This window comes from Macrobrachium nipponense, chromosome 14, assembly GCF_015104395.2.
Source record: "Macrobrachium nipponense isolate FS-2020 chromosome 14, ASM1510439v2, whole genome shotgun sequence".
Classification (NCBI taxonomy): domain Eukaryota; kingdom Metazoa; phylum Arthropoda; class Malacostraca; order Decapoda; family Palaemonidae; genus Macrobrachium; species Macrobrachium nipponense.
In genome coordinates this window covers 34163803-34172976 of record NC_087207.1, presented here as the reverse complement: position 1 = coordinate 34172976, position 9174 = coordinate 34163803, and the positions used below count along the sequence as shown (strand labels likewise).

The following is a 9174-nucleotide window of genomic DNA, read 5'->3' as shown; positions in this document are numbered from 1 at the left end:
TTCCGGCGTTGAGTTTTGACTTGAGTATCGCCTTGAGTCTCTGCATATATTCTTTCCTGATCGTGTCCTTCATCTCTTGGTGTTTTATATCTCCTCCTTCCATTATTCCCAGGTATTTGTATCCTGTCTCATCTATGTGTTTGATGTTGCTTCCCATCTGGGTAGCTTATCCCTTCAGTTCTCGTTACTTTGCCTTTTTGTATGTTGACTAAGGCGCATTTTTCTATTCCAAACTCCATCCTGATGTCCCCAGATACAATCCTTACTGTCTGGATTAGGGAATCTATTTCCTTGATGCTCTTACCATACAGCTTGATGTCGTCCATGAACATCAGATGGTTGATTCTGTTGCCTCTTTTCTTGAGTTGGTACCCGGCATCCATTTTCTGTAGTACTTTTGTCATGGGAATCATGGCTACTACGAAGAGTAGTGGGGACAGTGAGTCGCCCTGGAAGATCCCTCTCCTGATATTAACCTGTGCTAGTCTTATTCCAGAGCTTGTAAGTATTGTATTCCAGTTGCGCATTGTATTTTTTGAGGAAGCTGATGGTATTTTCCTCTGCCCCATATATTTTCAGGCATTCTATTAGCCATGTGTGTGGTATCATGTCGAAGGCTTTCTTATAGTCTATCCATGCCATGCTTAGGTTGGTTTTCCTTCTCCTACTGTTCTTCATTACCATTTTGTCTATCAGGAGCTGGTCTTTTGTGCCCCTACACTTCCTCCTGCAGCCTTTCTGTTGGTGGGGGATGGTGTTTGTCTCCTCTAGGTAGTTGTATAGCCTTTCACTGATGATACCTGTTAGTAACTTCCACATTATTGGTAGGCAGGTGATAGGCCTGTAGTTACTGGCTATATTTCCCTTACTCTTGTCTTTTTGTACTAAGGATGTTCTTCTGTGGTCATCCATTTGGGTGCTTGGTGATTTGAGATACAATGCTGGAGTTGTTCTGCTATTCGTGGGTGTAGGGACTTGAAGTTTTTGAGCCAGTATCCATGGACTTCATCGGGACCTGGGGCTTTCCAGTTTGGCATTTTCTTTAGTTGGTGTCTGACTGTGTCTGTCGTGATGTCTGTGAATTATTATTATTATTATTATTATTATTATTATTATTATTATTATTCTGCCTTCTGTTGTCACAGGACCTGTTGTCCAAGTTTTGGAGGAATATTTCGCAATGAAATGAGTAGAGGTCCCTTTGCCTTTAGTTTAGGAATTTCACTTGTCTTACTCTCTTTATTTATAAAGATCTTTGTTCCTTTTCTTATGTCAAATAAGCTTGACCTGGCAATGTATGGAAGGAACACAACAACAGCTTATTATGTCTCCTGATGTATGCAATATATATGCATGTATGTGTATGTGTATATATATATATATATATATATATATATATATATATATATATATATATATATATATATAGTATTATATATATATACACCTATATGTGTGTATTTATGTATGTATATAGGTTTAAAGAATTGAGCCACTAATTACACCCTGATATCTAAATGATTTTTCCCCCTTTTTTCTACTTCTTACTTAATTCTTTTAGACGAACACTTCTGAGGCGAGTTTTTGCAGCTTTTTGTGGGTTAAAATCTAAAGCGCCATTTGAGCTGTTGGTAACAAAGGATTTATGAACAATACTGACATTGTTGGGAAATCCTGAAGTGTACTTGGCTGCAGGATGGAAGGAGTGATAAGATAACTTAACAAGAATATGAGATTAGGAAGCGTATCCTACAGATTTTTCCACTAACAACAAAGAGAGAGAGAGAGAGAGAGAGAGAGAGAGAGAGAGAGAGAGAGAGAGAGAGAGAGAGAGAATGACTTTTACTCCTAACACTTAGGTTTATATTAGCTCTTATGTCACGCTCTCCCTAAGATGAAAATATTCTACTCATCTCCATACCAAGGTCTATAGAGACTCTATAGACCTTGCTCCATACGATGATAAAAAAATTGATACCATATATTTCTGTTGATATATTTTTTCTGTATGTTTTCCTTCCTCTGTAGTCTCTGAATCCTAGAACTTTATTTCTAAGGAGAGGTTTGACAACACCTAAATTTGTAGAGGCCATCAACACTGCCCTAATAATTTCCTTCGTCTCTTTTGTTTTATTTTTTCTCTGGAAGTTCTCTAGACAAGCAACCTGGTGGTAGCTGTGACGTCAGATAACGTACGATTTAATGACCGTTCTTCCCTGTGTTATGGCAAGATATTAGCGTAGAGAAAATTGTCGTTGCGACGCAAAGTTACGTAAATGAATGAGTTGATAAATTGTAGTAATTTTATTGTAATGCCGAGCTGACAGGCATGATGGATAATAGTAAAATTATAGAGCCAGATGAAGTATCAAAAACGCTCAGTGGTTTAAATTTTAATCATCGATACGATTCAGAAGCTAAAATGGGCTTGTTTACATTTGATGAAGTTTGTCAGTATAGTAATCGAAGAAGGTTTCAGTGTCCGAGACAACATTCCGCTGCACAAGTGACAATTTGGAACCTTCTAAAAACAATGTCGTTTTTGCTCCCAAGTCCACAACTAGCATCCCTTGCAATGTTACGGAACACCAAGTATGTGAGAGTACCACTTTACCCTGAACCTGTCTTAAATATAACCTCATCCTTCTCTTCATCCCCCCAGCCGGTTAACCAGACTCCCCCCTTCCTCCTCCCCTCCGCCACCCTCCTCCTCCTCCTCCTCCTTCCTCCTTCCTCCTCCTCCTCCCTCACAGCTTCAGATGGACAGCTTATTGATATTCAAAGATGAGATTCGCCATAACTTTAGAATGATACGCTCGGTTGAGGAAATATTCCCTTTGTAAACGTTGTGAATATGTGAGAAAAATCTATTTTATATTTGGCTGTTACATAATACCACAGAACTCTTGTTATATATTTTGCTGTTAAACAATACCACGTAACTCTTGTTATTTCCGGGAGCTATTCCCTGCATACTCATCCCCAAGTAGCAAACCATACATACACATCCCAAGTAACATTGTGTGCCCAAACATATCCCCAAGAGACCTGACTAAGTGGGGTAATACCGTCAATACACCTCATGTGGTGCTCTGTAGGCAGTGCCTTCGTCCCCTAGCTGCAACCCCTTTCGTTCCTTTTACTGTGCTTCCTTTCATATTCTCTTTCTTCCTTCCTCCTTACTTTCCACCCTCTCCTAACAATTGCTTCATAGTGCAACTGCTCTGAGGTTTTCCTCCTGTTAAACCTTTCAAATCTTTTACTGTCAGTTTCCGTTTCAGCTCTGAATGACTTCACAGGTCCCAGCGCCTGGCCTTTGGCTTAAATTCTATATTAAATTAAATTCAATTCGCCACGTTGCATTTGCACCGCCTCGAAGTCATGTCATCCTCCACCTACCCCTCCCCAAACAACCTCCCCTGCACAGAGGCCTCCCCTCAGTGTCATAAAACCGTGTCACGCAGGTGCCTCAAGTTACTATATTGTGTCATTTTTAGTGACTCTGTGGACGGGGCTTTACGGCATATTACTAAGGGTCGGGGGGGGGGGGGGGGGCGGACTGAGCACCGAAACCCAACGCTCTTGTCATTCCATTGATGTCATTCGCTTTTATGGGAGATTCTATACAGTACTACTTGGTGTATTTATTGTTACTGCTAGATTGATCGAGTGGTGTATTTACAGTAGTTCCTGGTTTTTTTTAATTGTTCTCTCTCTCTCTCTCTCTCTCTCTCTCTCTCTCTCTCTCTCTCTCTCTCTCTCTCTCTCTTGGATTTCATATGTCTAGTTAACATATAATTCAGTACTTATGTCAGTCCCATGGACTTTCCTCCCACCAACAGTACACTATATATATATATATATATTATATATATATATATATATATAGTAATATTTATTATATATATATATATATAATATTATATATATATTATATATTATTATAATATTAATATATATATTATATTATATATATATATACATATATATAATATATAATATATATATATATATATATATAGATATAATATATGTAAACATACATGCAAGCACATACATACATATATAGATGTTATATACGTGTGTAAGTGTATATATATGTGTGTGTATGTTTGTTTATATATGTGTGTGTATATATATATATATATATATAGAGATAGATAGATAGATAGATAAATATAGATATATAGATATGTTGTGTATGTGGCCTCATTTTATAAATGTATTTTTTCTTTGGAAGGAGTGACTCGAAAAGATGCTACCCACAAGATGTTATTGGGATGAATTCGTTAAGCCCAGAGTCTGCTCCACTCACGGATGTCCAAGTACCTACTAGACCCTAACTGGGATGATCAGACGATCAGCGGTATAGGAAATAAGTTTTTACCATCGGCTTTCTTCATTGTTATATATTCAACTGTAGTCTTGTCATGTTCCTTCCCGGGAGTATATTTGTTTCTGTCCCATAAATGATATAAAGGAAAATAACCTCCGTGGGAGGGGGAGGGGTATTGTCGTCAATGCACCTCATGCGGTGCACTGTAGGTATTACTTAAGGCTCTTTGCAGCGTGTCTTCTGCCCCTAGCTGCAACCCCTTGCGTACCTTTACGGTACCTCCTTTCATGTTCTCTTTCTTCCATCGTACTTTCCAACCTCTCCTAACAATTGATTCACAATGCAACTGCCAAGTTTCCCTCCTGTTACATCTTTCAAACCTTTCACAGTCAATCTCCGTTTCAGCGCTGAATGACCTCAAAGGCCCTAGTGTTTGCCGTTGGCTTAAATTCTATGTTCAGTTCAATTCAGTTCAGTTCGATAAAGGAAAATAAAACTTTTATTGAGAAAACATATCCATGATTGCATCAAAAGATCACTCATATTTATGGAGATGAATCTTTAGGAGTAACTGCTGTTGGTATGGATGTCCTTCTGTCACTGGGCCAGAGTCAGGAAACATGATCATTGATGTTAGGGCAGCCGGTAGATGATCTTGGAATTTCGTTGTAATCGACATGGTGTTACGATTTGTTCATATTAACAGCCACAGCAACAAAAACAGAACTAATGATAATTATAGATTTTATGGGTAATATCTTTCGATAAAGTAAAGGCGACGTGTTAATAATAGTGATATGAATTAATTTTTGATTGGAATGTGACCGATTGCCATATGATTCTTAGTAACGATATATTCCATAAAATTAAGACTTGCAAGAGTCTTGAAGATTCAAGGTCAGACTCCGAATCTAGAAGTAACTTGAAAATCCAAATTGTTGTTTTCCTGATGGAAATAAGACGCTCAAAGTCATGAAGTGGAATTTTGGTGTTTTATGATAACCAAGGTCCTAAGACTGTGGGTTGATTGATCGATCGGACGAAAGGCCTCCTCATATGTCATAGCTAACGGTTGGTGATGCTATAAAACCGTAGATCGATCCCGTGGGAAGGAAATTTAGGCCTTCTCCCTGAAAAACAGATGGTACTTGTTTAAGCAGTGGTTAAGTATATCTTAGTTTAACCAGACCACTGAGCTGATTAACAGCTCTCCTAGGGCGGGCCATAAGGAATAGATATTTTGACGTGTCTAGGAACCAACTGGTTACTTAGCAACGGGACCTACAGCTTATTGTGGGATCCGAACCACATCGAGGAATGAATTTCTATCACCAGAAATAAATTCCTCTGATTCCTAGTTGGCAGAGCGTTAAGTTAAGCAGTGGTACTTACTTATATATATATATATATATATATATATATATATATATATATATAAAATCCACGAAGGAAAGTGAAACAATGGCGTAACTGTTACGATGTCCTTTTGACTTCTCGTCCTTTACTAAGGACAAGAAGTTGAAACGCCTTGCAGCGGTTATACCATTGTTTCACTTTCCTTCGTGGATTTTGCCTTTATTCATATATTCGTCGCATTCCAAAATTTCGTGATTCTGTTATACATAATATTATATTATATATACATCGAGTACAAATGTCCATTAATATCTAATCATCGAACCCAACAAATTCAGGACGCACAGTGAAGCCTTAAACAACACCGCCACCCCGTGAGCCGACAAATTTCTTATCGACTAAAAAATTCCCCTTCGGTTAACATATATATGAAAATATATTAATTCCGAGGTAGAGCGAATTAGATATTAAAGGGCGTTAGTAGCTCGATGTATATAGATATATATATATATATATATATATATATATATATATATATATATATATATATATATATTTATTACATTATAGGTTTTGCAACAGAACTTAAGGTAATCAAGTGTGTGCCTACTCTGATGTTTTTGTTAAACCCTGCTAACTCTATTGTTAAAATGGACGACGAAGGACGTTCCAATCCACTAAGGTTATAACGCTGGCATTGAGAATTATCTCTTGAGTAAAAGTTGTAAGTTTCTCAGGATGTTACACTCATCATTTTAGGAGGAAAAAGTGTAGTTAATATACTACAATGGAGCTGTTATATTCTAGGGAAATTACGTCGAATTTTTAGGAAAAATTTAGGTACATAGAAGCTTCGCAACTCTTCTTTAAAAAGCAGCTACGCTGCTAATCTTTTAAAAATGTGATCAGCAACTGGAGTTAAACAACAAACCATCTAAAACGTTGGACATTAGATAAATGTATTAAAGATTCTAGTCAATCAAAAGCGGTTGTTATGATCTGAAATTAATGCCGATTGGATTTTTTCAATGCCTGTTTAGTTAAGGCTGATGTTAGTATAAACCAAATTAAAAAGTGTGTCGTTGACAGCTTAACTAGTTGAATGAACGAACTCTTCATGTCGCGAGGACTTCAAAATAATTACATATATGTATGAATGTATATATATGTATATACATCTGACACATGTGCTCATGTGTTCATTAGTTCATATGTAGTATGTGTAAAGTTCTCTCTCTCTCTCTCTCTCTCTCTCTCTCTCTCTCTCTCTCTCTCTCTCTCTCTCTCTCTGTAAGGGGATGTCAACAAAAAGTACTTATTAGAACTTAAAAATAGTTTATTTTTTTGTTACATGCAAAATAATGATAAAGCTGATAGTACCAATTAACAAAATTGCAAGAGTAACCTTGAACTTTTAATAGAGGAAATATAAACACGTCACTTATTCCACGGACCAGTTACAATAAGTATTTATATTATAGCCAAGTAAGAACAGTAGAGTTCTAGGGATAATTTTCTAAATTCGATATTGCTTTGCTGAAATTCGGATTCATGATAAGGTTTATAGTTTCTCTTCAAGTAACGTGTGGGGTAGGGCCGCTAGCAACGAACTGCAATCTTGGTGATATTCGTACAGAAAGTGCAGAGCGAAAGGCTTTGCATAGTATTGCACGTTGAGGTGGTTTGGTTATGATAAGAGCATGGAGGACGATGAGTGTGATGTGCGGGTTGCAGATTTCCGAACTGTATCCTAGTAGGAAACATTCCCTGAAAAAAAGCAACCTAACCTAACCTAGGGACATGGAGGTAAAACCGGGGCTGGTGCAATACTAATATACATCTTGGGAATTTGCGTACGGGTTTATTATTCCGAAGTTTGGCAGGGAGAAAAGGGGGCGGAGGAAGACCGGGGTAGATGGAGTGTAGGTGTTTCTGGACGGAATGGACTTGTTATCTAGAGACCATAAGGCAGCTTTAAAGTTGGAAATGTCTGGGATCCTGTGAAAGTTTTCTGCATCTGGGATCACTCTTGACGCGTATGAAGAGGGGCTTGGCAGTGGATGTTGTCTTTTACCTGGAGCCACCACTGTATGGGAAACTGAACCTCCCCCCTCCCCCCTCCGTGTGTATGTGTGTTTGTTCTTTATGGTTCTCGAGCATCAATTCCCAGCTCATCCTGTACGACCTCTGCGATGAGTGAGGAGTTTTTCATTTAGTCGAATTATAGACGTTTGTGATTTGAAAGGACCGAGCATATGAGCTGACTCCATTCCATAAAATCATCAAGCACTGGTCAGTTGGGTAATAGGTAATTAATTTCTTTGGGTTAAGTTGTCGACAAAGACAGCCTAAGCGAGTTTCTAGTGTTGTTCTTGAATCTTCCCAGTGGGGTAAGTGTCGTTAGTATTGTTTTTGTAAGGTAAGGTAAGGACATGCTGGTCGCATGTCCCTACCTTACCTTACACCTTACAGCTCGCCCGGGTTGCCCCAGGTCCCTGGAGGATTTTCCCTAACTCTAACCGAGTACTGAACCTTCCCTGGAAAAGCGGGACGCAATAATTCAAACACTAATCATAGAATCTTCTTGACAATAATGTCATTATGTATCCCACTCCCCCACACCCTGATAACTCGGAGGCTACGTCTTTGAACGAACCTAACTTAACCCAACCTAAACCCAACCTAAACCTAACCTAACCTAGGGGCATGGCAAAAAAAGAAGAAAAAAAAAACGGGCTGGTGTGCTTCTGGGGAATTTGACAGCCCCGGAGATAACCAATGGTACTGTAGATCCTGCTTTTTCTTTTAACCGCTTATTAGTTGCGTATGGAGTCGCATCCCAAAGTTCTCTCCCTCTGCTAACCTTATTGACAGTTTCAGTGAATCAGTCCAAAAATGTTCAAATTTACCGGGATAGAATGAGTGAAGATAAGGAGATCGATAAAGGGTGGAAGTTTATTCGCTCAGCTGTGGCCACTGTGAGAGCGGACAATGACTTTCCAGTCGAAGGTAAAGGTCTTGAGGTTTGTGTGCAGATGCTACAAAATATAATTCATTTTCAAAGTATTCTTTGAGAATGTCGTATTTCCTAGAAATTCAATACCTGTTGCTTGTGAAACAGTCAAAGGAGAAAGGCGGACGTACCAAAAGTGACTCTCTGTCTCAATATCTTAGTCTCCTGATGAGTTCTTATTTAGTAAGCATGAAGTAGTGATGGAGTCGGTGCAGTACATTACTTATACTTTTCTCAGGTTACGTTTTGTAATAATAGTAGTAGAAACAGTTGTAGTAGTAATCCATCTCTCCACGAGGGTATCTTTACCAAGGAACAAGGCGTGATCCGACCCCCAGATTATTCGGGGCGTGTGCTAAAATATGTCAAATAGAACGTCGTTTCACCAACGAAAATTAAAATAACAAGCTATATTTTATTAGAAATAATTGTTCTCTACTGTTTAACACTATTTATTTTTTACAATTTT

General features: G+C 38.3%; 1 protein-coding gene across 12 annotated transcripts in view; it reads left to right on the top strand.

Annotated features, from left to right (window-relative positions):
- The window catches only part of LOC135226448 (transmembrane protein 131-like), a 525255-nt gene that overhangs the window by 375650 nt on the left and 140431 nt on the right, over positions 1 to 9174 (top strand). The window lies entirely within an intron of this gene.